At 35.1% G+C, this 12,660-nt stretch overlaps 1 protein-coding gene across 1 annotated transcript in view; it reads right to left on the minus strand.

Moving 5' to 3' along the window:
- RIT2 (Ras like without CAAX 2) overlaps window positions 1-12,660 on the minus strand; it is a 534,011-nt gene that overhangs the window by 265,239 nt on the left and 256,112 nt on the right.

Raw genomic sequence — 12,660 nt, forward strand, 5'->3', positions numbered from 1 at the left:
ACTAGAATTACTTATTTTTCTGAGTTAAAGAATCAAAAGTTTCTGTTTACAGGCAAGTATGTTTCCTACAAGGGATGAAGCTTTCAGTGTTTGCTGCTCATAGATATAATATGAAGTGATTTATTAGCAAAGGGTAATGAATTCCTTAAAACAATACAAGTAAAACCAGAATAAGGCATGTAAACAAATTTTTCTAAAAATACTTTCCTTGAAGTCATTGTTCTTGTTACTCACTTACCCATTTACAATGTTGGCCATATCGATTACCAATAAATAATCAGAACTTGAAGAACAATAGTCTCAGAACACTGCAGTCCCACATTGCAGGATCTTCCATGGGAAATCGGGTCTCTTTGAAAGAACAGAAACTCTGCCACCAACTCATTATGTAACCTTGAGTAAGTAATAGTCCTCTCAGGCCCAGTTTCTTCATTTTCAGAACAGGTGATGAGGATCTCTACCCTTCCTAACAAACAGGATTTTTGTGAATGAATTTCCTATGGGGAAAATGTGTTAGACAAATGTAATATTTTATTATTTGCTTTAAAATACCACTAATATCTAACACATTTAGATAGAATTAAGGACTAACATTACTAAACATTACAATACAGTCATACCACTGTATTATTATTAGTCAGGTGTTATTCTGTGACTATATACATATTTTTTCACTTAATTTTTAGAACAACCTTATGAAAGAGGGACTAAGAAACTAAAGAGAAGAGAAATTAAGAACCTGAGAGGTTAAGAAACATGTCAAAGTTACACAGCTAGTTTGTGTCAGAACTGCGATTATTGTGATAGGTACTTTTATTTTTCTCATTTCCATTTATCAGTTTATAAAAAGAAAATAAGCACTTTTCTTACTGGTACTCAAATCCTTGAAGCATCATTTTAAATGTAACTACTTAGATGTCTTTTTAGAGTTATTAACTGAATTGCTCAAGTTAACAAAATAATGAATATATCAAATACTTGCACTGGTTTACCATTTGCCTTTTTCAAAGTAGAAACAATCCCTAGAAGTAACAATTAATTATATAACAACTTCTTGATATGGCTTGGCATATGAACTCCTTTTCTCTGGTGCACAGACTGGATAATGCTGTGAGGTCTCAACTTCTTCTATATATGAGTCCCAACATTGGGACAGTAGAGGAAAGATGGACTCTCAGCATCTGAACTCTCTGCCTAGGAATCCAATGAATTGCCTTCTAGTATACTTAATATTCAATTGGATGTCACTGCTCATGTAGTCTTCTTCTTCTTAGTTAACTGTCACTTTAACTTCCTGTTGCTTTGGTTCTATATTACAGAGTCATCCTTGACTTTTCTCTCTTTGCTTTTCTGTACCTCACATTAAATCTATTAGCAAATTTTGTCAGTTCTGCCTTCAAGATATATCCATAATCCAACAAATTTCTTTTACCACTGATACCAATTTGGTGCAAGTCACCACCTCCTCTGACTTATTTTATTGCAGTAGCCTCCCAGCTGCTCTTCTTGCTCTTACATTTGTTCCTTCCTCCCAGGTCTGTTATCAACACAATGTTCAGAGTGAGCCTCTTAAATGAAAGCCAGATCAGGTCCCTTCCTTGCTCAGAACTGGCTATTGGCTCTCCATGTCATTCAGTGGAAATGACAGTGTCTTGACAATGGGTCACAAGTCCTTATGCAGACTGTCCCTCATCCATTACATGTCTGGTCATATGTCTTATTATATTCTTCTTGCTCATCCCACTCGAGACATGCTGGCCTCTTCTCTGTGCCTCAAATATGCTGGTCAAGCTCTTGTGTCAAGGCTGTAGTACTACCTAGTCATTCTGCCTGCAAATGTCCACGTGGCACACCCCCTCATCTTTTTCAGGGCTTTATTCAAATGTTACCTTCCAGAAAGACCTTCTCTGACTGCCCTATTAATCATCCCCTCCTAACACACATACACACACACACACACACACACACGCACTCCAAGCTATTTTTTTCTCCATAGTTTCCATTTCATCTAACAGACCATTGAGTTTGGTTGTTTATATATGTCTGTTTCCTCCTCTACAGTGTAAGCTTACTAAGGTTAGAGATTTGTTTCCCTTTTATTTGCAGCTATATCCCCTAATCTCTGGGCTATGCATAGAACAGGGCAGGTGATCGCTGAGTCTGAGGAAAGGGTGTTGGCCAAGTGGGCACTTGTGATTTGAAGAGCAAGTACACATCTCAATGAGGCAGACTCCATTCAGCCTCAATGTACTATGGTCACATGGTAGGATAGGGAGGGCAAGAATTCTGGATTTTTGTGAGAAATCTCCTGATATTAAGACTGAAAAAATATTCAAAACAGATTTTTTGTTGGTGTTGTTTAACATTAGCTCTTCAAACAAACAAACCCTATATGGACAGGAGAAGGTATGCCCACAAGTCACCACTTTGGGGGCTCTACTCTGAGTTTCTGAGATGCTAGGAATCCTTTCAGCTCAAACACTCAAAGGATGCATTACTGGATCACACATATTTCCATGAAAATATATAATTTAAAAGAGCCAATATTTTCAATCATCCTAGGAGAGAGATTATATCACTCTGGAAAGTCTCTCTCCATTAAGCCTTTTTAGGAGAGGTGAGAAGGCAATTACAATAATTAAAGGAGATTTGAGAGTGATTATTTTAATTATTTCATACTACTAAAACTCGAGCATTAGTGTTTGTGTGTTGTTCTCTTTTGTTTATAAAATAGCATTTCACAACATTTTCCTTAATAGTTATATTATTGAATGTGGTAGATTACTATCTAACATTGTTTTTTCTCAAATGTAATTTTTTCCATCTGATGACTTTAACACTTGTTTAGATTAGGTATTTTATAGGTACATTTATGTCACTGACCCTTTAACATTAACTTAAACTGCTCATTGATATCAATTCCCTAACAGATATTCTGCAAAGGGTAATCCTATTCTACAAATATACATGGCCAATGAGTGAATCTAGTTTTCTTTGTTTGTTTATTTTTGGTTTTGTTTTTTTTAACTTCTTTTCTTGTCCCATGGGAGAGAAAATGTTGGGATATAAGTATAACACTCATTTAGGTCATAATTCTTCTTTGAAGAGTCAAAGAAGACTAGGAAATATTCCTTCCATTAAAACACTGCAGGCTGATCATACCTCTGAGAATTTGGGCAACAACATTGTGTGAAATGGGCATATGTTTTTGACACTGAAACTGTGTACAAGCCCCTGTGACTTTGTCTTTTGAAGTAAAATGCTGGCTTAAGAGTTAATGATTAGGAAATGTGAAGATGTAGAAACAAAGAATAGCTGCTGGGCTCGGGAACTGGTAACAATTTGGACTATAATTCTGTCACATTGCAGAATCACTGAACTCCCAGTTCCCTGAAAGATGTAGATAAAGGCCTGACACATATTCCTAAGTTGTTTTTACAGGAAGCAGATCCCCACCAGATGAAAACTGCTGACCACAAGCACATAGACACTAGACCAGTTGAAACCAAAAGTTTGATGATGATTAAAACTTCACCTTGATGCCAGCCAATCTGAGAATTGCACCCTGCTCCTTGAACACTATAAAATTCCTCACTACCCACTCCAGGGTGGGTCACTCAGTCCTGAGGGCATTAGCACACTGTGGCCCCCTTTGCCTGGCAAAGCAATAAAAATTACTCTTTTCTACTTCACCCGAAGCTCTATCTCCATGTTTCTATACAGCACTGGTGAACAAAGGCCGAGTTTTGGCAACAACACTACAAAACCTACGTGAGTAAACATGGATTTTGTTGTTAAGTGTTTCCCCTGACAGAATAAACATGTTTATTTCAATCAGGCAGTTATAATGTTATATTTAATTAGGTTTATTTCTGTGATTATTTTGTATTAAGTGTGATCTTTCTTAACTTCTGGTATTTTATTTATTTATTTATTTATTTAAAGCATACATTTTATTTTATTTTCAGACTTGTGCTTATAAGATGAGTGCTTATAAGATTGTGTTTATAAGATGAGCAAGCTACACAGAGTATATCTGACAGTAAGAACAAATCAGTTTATCAACAAATAAAAAGTTTGTCAAAATATTTTTTGACAGATATTATGCTCGTTATACCATTTGAAATATTTGCATAAGAAAACACAGATAAGGGGATATCAGATAAATGGGTTTGTTGTAGACAAAGAAGCACTGATTTGGAAATGTTTTTATTTAACTCTTAGTTCTTTTTAAAAAATCATACAGAAGCAAATGTTAAATGCTATGTATATTTTGGACACGCATTTTATGTAATCACACATTAGCCTTAAAAAAAACTAAAGTTTTTCAAATATAAAATTAAATAAACTGAGCATGATATATGGACATTATGAAAAAATATAGAAATTTTATCTAAAGGGGTAAAAACTTGTAAGCCATTATGACATTAGTATCAAAAAGTCAAGCTTTTAGCAAACTCCTAATATAGACCAGTGGTTTGGAAACTCTAGCATGAATTAACATTACCCAGACAGCTTCTTCACACAGATTGCTGGGCCCCAGAATTGGCACTTCTAACTAATTCCCAGGTGATACTGATACTGCTGGTCTAGGACCCACTTTGAAAGTCCCTAATGTAGCCAATATCTTTCTATATCCCATCTTTCCAGTAAGTCTGTTACAACTCTATTAAACACTCAGTAAAATTCTTGTGTTCAGGAATTCTTCTACTCTCTTTTAAAATTCAGTGAGTCTAACATTTCCTATCAGTTATTAAACTAATTTATAAGGTAGATTGTTTAAATGCTCTACTTAATCGTGTGTAGTATACTTACACTTCAGAGAGATTCCATTGGTTAAAAACTAGTTATTTTGTTATTTGCTAATATGTGAATATTATTACCTATTATTAATAAAATTATTAATTTTAGGGGATATTATTAATTTAGGGGATATTATTTTAGGGATAGAACTGACTCTTCTTGTTAAACAGTTAAGAAGCTCTTCAAACTGAATTTTGTCAACTTTGTTCTCATTAAGGGCGTTGTGAAACAACTAGGAACTGGAATGACCAAGGCTAATATTGACCTAAAATCTCAAAAATATAATTCTTGCTGCAGAAGGTTTAAGATAAAGTACTCTGCCAGTTCAAAAAAGATGCAAATGAAAGAGGAATCAGTCAGTCAGTTAAGATCCAAAGATTAAAAAAAAAATGCCTGTTCAAATGAACCCTGACTATCCCTTAATACCCTTAAATTTCCTGACCTAAGCTGTTAGAAGCACAAAAGAAGACAGCCTTTCTTATTTTTTTTTCCATCTTTGTTATAGACTTGCTTTGTTTGGCAAGACCGGAAATGACATGGGTCAAGGAAGAGAAGGGATCTCTCAGCCTTCTCACTCTCTTATATTTTAATATAAAAAATATAACTATGAATATAAGGAGACACTACAGAATTTCCAGCTGAACAGATCAGAGGGTGATTCATGGAAGAGCTAGATTTGTATTAGTTCTTGACCTAGGAATATAATTTAGACATGTGGATATAGAGGAAACTGACCCTGCAGGAGCACACAAGAATATTCTTAAAGGCAAGTTAACTGGAATGAGTTGCATAGACAGTGAATCACTTAGTTCCATTTGGAAAGAAGACAAATGAGAGCAAACTGAATTCCTTTGTCATGAAAACAAGGTTGACAGCTGGATTGATTAATCCATTTGTGGAATCCCAGTCAAACTGTGAATGTTGTGATCAGATGATTCTTTACAATTCAATAAATGAATCTTTCATTTCCCATGGCTGAACACATTAAGAAAATGGAATTTGTTTTGTATTTCCTGTATTGACGTTTGTTACTCCCTGTGACATTTCATGACTCAATGTGCACAGCATGTTAGAGGGAAGAAGCTCCTTAGAAACCACTAAAGAAGATTGGACTTAGTAGGAAATTTAAAAAGCACAGGTATAAAAATGAAGGATTTTCTGTACCGAGAGTGAGGTCTGAATCAGCAACACTGCCACTATTCCAGCGTAGTAAGCATGAGGCAGGCAAAGTAGTTAGACATACAAAAGAGAGTCAGTATCATGTGGATGAAGTATAGCTTGAACCGGATCAGGACAGTGAAATGCAGAAGAACTGAGGATTAATACAGAACACCTCTGTCCAATGTTCATAATAGCCATATATAAAATGTACCTAAGTAAACAGAAGAATAAAATGTATGTAGTCCTTTTCCTAGAGGTGCTATTACTTTTACCATGTTTTTGGTTTTTGTCCTATAACTAAATTCCTGAACTAAATAACTCCTCCAGGTATTTTACAAATATATATATATAGACACACACTCAATAGCCTGACATGTTCATATGTTCAAAGGCAATAGAGAACTTGGTTAGAGGAGGTTTGGCTATTATGAATTTACACTCAGGTAAATTAATCTTTGATATCTGATCTTCCTCAATGATAGTCTGTAGTCAACAGGAGCATGGAAGGGTTTGCCATTTAGTGTAAATTACCAGCGTGGCAGGTTTTAGGGCCATGACAAACAGGTCTCTTATTATTGAATTATAAGTCTAAGAATGAGCTGCATCAGATAGGAGGATGAGAATGTAAGTCAGGACAGAAAATGCAAGTACAGGAAGTGTATATGTGCTCTAGCTAATGGGCCTGGGCAGAATGCAAATTAAGGAATATTCCAGTTTGCCCAAGGAGTCCTGGATTATGCTTGACTTGTCTTGATTGTTTATTAACACATCCTTTATATCCTGAAAAATGTCTGATTTGGATGATAAATTATGTGGTCATCTTAATAAGAGAAAAATCAAGAGAAAAATACTTTATTTAGGGTATCGCTCAATCAGCTGGAACAAACCTAAAGTACGTAAAACATTCTGATAGGAGAACACGTCTCCCAAGTTACCCTCTAGCCCTTCACTTTCCTCTCCATTTCACCTCAAGATACAGTTATACCCAAAAGCATAAGAAAGGAAATGAGAAATTCAGAGAATCCTGCCCACTTTGGGAGCTTAGAACTCTCAGAGCAACTCTGCTATTGTTAAAGCTTCATTGGTTTTTCCACTTACTTTTTAATTCTGATTTCCCACAGCTCTACTTCCTATCTGTGTTCCAGCCAGTTGCACAGCTGGGGAGAAATTAAAATAGAGATTGCTGCAGCAATACTCAAAACTAGGAACACTAATTAGATGTTCTGTGATATAGACCATAGCTTTCATGCCAAAAAGAACTACACACATCTCCCTGCTTCAGAAAGTATAGGGGTAGGGAGGAGAATACCAGATGATGTGGCATTCTTTGACTGAAGGGTGGTAAGGAAACTGAAAAAAAGGACATGCATAGGGACAGAAATGACATGGGGCTTTGGATTTAGTAGCCTGAAAACCGTATACCCCAGTGGAGAGAACATTTGCAGAATCAATTTGGTTGAATACAAAAGGAAAAATCAACAGAATCTCCATCCTAGTTGAGCTGCATTCCAATGTGTTCCCAAAAAGAAGTTTACTTAGGGTTTGGCCTATGTATACACAAGAAGGAAAGAATAAATATCTGCTTCTCACTTATATCTACATGATAGAGAAGCATTTCTTAGCAGTTCTAAGTATTTTTTTAATTAAAACAATTCATGTACAAGACGTAAAAAACTGAATCATATTTCAAGACTGATACCAAAAAATACAAGTTTCCTATCATACTCCCCCAATACTTTATCCTTTTGCATAAATTTTCAGCCAGTTCCCTTAAATTAACCTCAAGCCTCATCCTCTTTTAGTTAATAAAAGAGTTCTTACAATTTTATTAAATACAAAATTATATATGTATATATACATGTTATACATATATATTGCATCAATAATGTATGAGATAATAAAGGCCACCACCCAGCTTAAGAAATAAAATATTACTCATACTATTGACATTTCCTATATATCTCTCCCTGAGAACAAGGCTCTTTTTCCTGAGGTAAACTCTATCCTGCATTTTTTATCATCCCTTTCTTTTCTTTATAGTTTTATGCTCCCACTTTTTTTCAGTACATTATAGCTCCACTTCTCAGGTTTTCCAGGAACCCTCAGAGTAAATTGCATTATTTTTCATTGTGTTTCTCTGCAGACACCTAGTTTGTAGTTTTCCGTTCACTTTGTTTCTTCCAAAAATATGTTGCAATCTCATCTTTATCCTCTTTGTATTTGTGAGTATAGTTATAGTCTTTCAATATCAAGTTTTAGTCTTTCAATATAATTTTAATATGGTTTGAAAGAGAGAAAATAGACATATGCTAACAGTTTATCATGTTTATCTGTAATCTATGATACATCATATATAATTACCAAAAGACTTATTCTTTATTATAATATTGATTCATGACAAAGAGAGTCCAAGAATCAGTGATTAAAAGGAGAAGATATTTTATGGAATAGTGAGTCATCTAAGTGTTATCTAAAAGTGGATGATATACACAGACACAGTGGGTACTTTGGAAATATGAGAGGACATTATCAAAGTATGGGAGGCATTTGTAGAGGAGCCAGTGCTAGTTTGACTACCATAGCCCTCTGATTCTGGCCTATCAGGGACAAGAATGTTTAAAAAGACATCAGGGGTCCCACATTTGGTTAAGACCATTTGCTTCTTATGGAATCACCAAGATGTGCCATGGAAAGGCCTTGCTATCTTTGTAAACAACAACTTTAAAGGCTTGGGATATTCCCAGAGAGCCTCCCCTAAAGCATCAAATACTTCCAAATTTAGTTGTGATTCCCAGTGCTGTATATAAAAATATTTTAATTATTGTCTCTATAAATAAAAGTTTAAAAGAAGTGTCAGAAATAGTGGTATTTAAAAAATAAAGTGCTAAAGAATAACAATAGAGACCAGATAATATCTAGAGTCCTTCCAGCTACACTGTTCCAGGCTGAACACAGACATCATGCTTTCCTTTTCTTCCAAAAGGAATTCTATCACTCTAGACTTGAAAAGAAAGGGTCACAAATTTCCTGAAAAGGCTTTCCTTTCAAACTACATGCTTTACATTCCTGATATTTCTTAAGTCACAAGAAAAAAGTCTTGTAGAGGAGTAAAGACAAAAATCAATAACAGTGGTATTATACATTATAAAAATATGTAGTAAATAAAATTTCTAGAGGTTATCAACTTTCAAAATAAACCATATAAATACATGATATTTAGTCTAGCACATGATCCCTCTTATGAAACATGTTCTTTCTTATCCAAGATGCAGACTCTCTTACAAGTTCTGTGTTATATAGGCTTGATCAGTTTTTAGTTTTTCAGCAATCTCTTACTATTTGAAGCTAAATATATTTTGAATTTTCATTGTTCTTTTATTTTTTTTAATTTTAATGTGATATGTATGTAATCATATAGTCTTTTAACTGAATTTCTCAGTACATTATTAGGTCCTTGATCTCCTGTCCATCCCATGAGTCAGTGCTTTCTCCATGTTCTATCAAAAAGGCCTTTTTAGAGCAGAACTGGCTCATAGGAGGAAGGAGAAATAATTGTTGTCACTTTCTTTGGTTTTAAAAGACTGATATAGGGCTTCCCTGGTGGCACAATGGTCAAATATCTGCCTGCCACTGCAGGGGACATGGGTTTGAGCCCTGGTCCAGGAAGATCCCACATGCCGCTGAGCAACTAAGCCTGTGCACCACAACTACTGAGCCTGTGCTCTAGAGCCCGTGAGCCACAACTACTGACGTCCGCATGCCTGGAGCCCATGCTCCGCAACAAGAGAAGCCACCGCAATGAGAAGCCCACTCACCACAATGAAGAGTAACTCTTGCTCGCTGCAACTAGAGAAAGCTGGTGAGCAGCAATGAAGGCCCAACATAGCCAAAAATAATAAATAAATTTAAATAAATAAATTTATAAAAAATTAAAAGACTGATATAAAACTCTCTACATGTTTTTTTTTCTAATACTGATAGTGAGTTTTCAATTTTAGTGAATAAATATAAAAATCATATTATCTCAAATCCACTCTTAGCAAAACCATTGCTCAGGAATTGTCGTAATTACTGGCAACACTGCCAATTGAAATGTTGTTAAGGATTGTGCAAACGGTTTTCATTATAATGGAATTACCCCCACTCTTTCCTGCCCTGCTATTAGAATCATGCAGAAATGTTTGAGAATTTACATTGACTAGACAGGAATGACTTAGTAATATACCAAAAGTGTACTAGTAAGTGTAGAACAATAGCTTAAATGCAGGTTGTATTCTGAATACTTTCATGAACTAGGTACATAATACATCTAAACTGTTTTATAAATACATTTTTTCATTATTTTATTCCATTTAGTGTAAAATTGTAATATAGATGCTTTTGGGGGAGAGAACTTTGCCTTTGTCAGATATAAGTGAAGTCTATCCTTCCCTGTTTCTATTATCTTAATTAACATAAAGATGTTGTCCTTCTCCTAAACTTTATTCTTTCAAAAATATAATTCATTTACATTCATCACTTCTCACACCATCTACAACATATTATTTTCCCTTCTCTGTATAGCAGATTTAGGTCACAATAAGTGAGAAAGAAATAGGAATTATTTTGCTTAATAATACAGATGTTATTGGGCATATCAAAGCATTTGACATCAGGCAACCTATTATATGTGGAGCTCCAGGAACCCATGAGGTCAGACTATTGTCTCCATGTTAGATATGAAGAGGCTAATGTAGGTCACATGATGTCATATCTTAACACATTTCTGAGGAAGTCAGATAAGCAGTGGTCAAATTATTGGAAAAATAGTAGAGTATGATAGTTCAAGCTGTTTCAAAATAGAGACCAGAAGAGTTTTATCCACAGATTGAAATTGTTCAGTTCTACTATTCCTAATTCAGCCAAAAATGACTGCTGCTGAAACCCAAAGTGCATGCAAAAGGGTAGAAGATAGAGTGTGTAAGGATTCATATACAAATGGTTGATAGATAGATTAATAGGAAAACAAATACAGGAAGATACAGGTTGATGTGAAAGCAGGAGGTCAGTTGGCCATGATGGCATTGACCATGATTGCACATAAAGAACAGTGGCTTGATTACAAACTAACATTTCTTTGGTGCTGAAGTTACCCCAAAACTTTTTCCAGTTAAATTTTAAAGAGGGTACTCTCAGGTTAAGGCTTGAACACAAGGGTCACAAAATCTTTGCACTTCTCACTTTTTATGATTTCATGGTTTTCCCATGTGAAAGAGCAGGTCAGTTCAAGAGCAGAGGCTAAGATTACTATTCTCTGGTTATATGCCTGAGTCTATGTCCCAGATGTTCTGAAGTAATTGGTCTGGTTTAGCCTGCTCCTTATGATGTTCTTGGGGAGGAAGAAATTTTTTCTACCTTTCTAGGTTCTTCTGGCTGATCTAAAAACTAAATTGACCTGAGACAGATTAACAAAAGAAAATCAAACACGGGTTTAATAACATGTATACATGGGATAGAGCCAGGAAAACTGAGTAACCCACCAAATGGCTGAAACACTCACCTTAAATACCATCTTCAGCTAAAGACAAAAGAGAATGTTGGCAGTAGTGATTTGAAATTTCCAACGGGAGGAGGGAAATTCACACGGAGATGGAAAAAGAAGTTTCCTGGGCCATACGGAGACAATGAAACACAGAGAGGACCCTGATCTTTAGTTACTCCCACCACACTTAGGTAATATTTTTGCAGATATCTCTGGTTATAACTCTATTTTGGGAAAAGGCACTTTATCTAGCTTCTTTAGGCAGCTGAGGAATCTTTGTTTCTTAAAATGTAATTAGCTTAAATTAATTCTCATGCCAAGAGACACATTTTGGGATGGCAAATTTTGTTCCACTACCATGGTTTTAAATTTTTGTTTATTCAACTGAGATTTAATTATTACACCGTAAATCTCAGCATTTTAAAATATACAATTCAGGGCTTTTTTTAGTATATTTACAAAGTTGTGCAACCATTGCCACTAAGTCCAAAACATGTTCATCACTGCATAAAGAAATTTCAAAACCATTAGCAGTTATGCCTTATCCCTGCTTCCCCTATATCTTGGCAACCACTGATCAACTTTCTGTCTCTATGGATTTGCTTATTTTGGATAATTCATATAACTTGTATAAGGTTTGTTTATGGTTTTTAATGCACTCCTTGATATATGGGAGAGATATACCCACACCCCACATTCCTGTTAGAGGACAATAATGATTAAAAGAAATAGGTCGCATCCCCAGTAATCCAGCCAACCCTGGCTCAATATACCAGGAATAAGAGCAGACCATTAAATAAGTTTTGGTTATTTCTCTATGTGTCCCGCTTTTGCTGTAATTCTGCTGAATTTTTTTAGCATCTCTTTTTTTATTAAGGTATAGTTGATGTACAACATTATATAATTTTCATGTGTAAACAGTGATTCACAATTTTTAAAGGTTATATTTCATTTATAGTTATAAAATATTGGCTATATTCCCTGTGTTGTATAATGTATCATTTTAGCTTATTTATTTTATACATAGTAGTTTGTACCTCTTAGCTCCCTTCCCCAGTTGTGCACTTTCCCCCTTCCATCTCCCTACTGGTAACCACTAGCTTTTTTTCTCTTTACCTGTAAGCCTGTTTCTTGTTATGTTCACCAGTTTTGTTTTGTTTTTTTTAGATTCCACA

This window comes from Mesoplodon densirostris, chromosome 15 (genome assembly GCF_025265405.1).
Source record: "Mesoplodon densirostris isolate mMesDen1 chromosome 15, mMesDen1 primary haplotype, whole genome shotgun sequence".
NCBI classification, from domain to species: domain Eukaryota; kingdom Metazoa; phylum Chordata; class Mammalia; order Artiodactyla; family Ziphiidae; genus Mesoplodon; species Mesoplodon densirostris.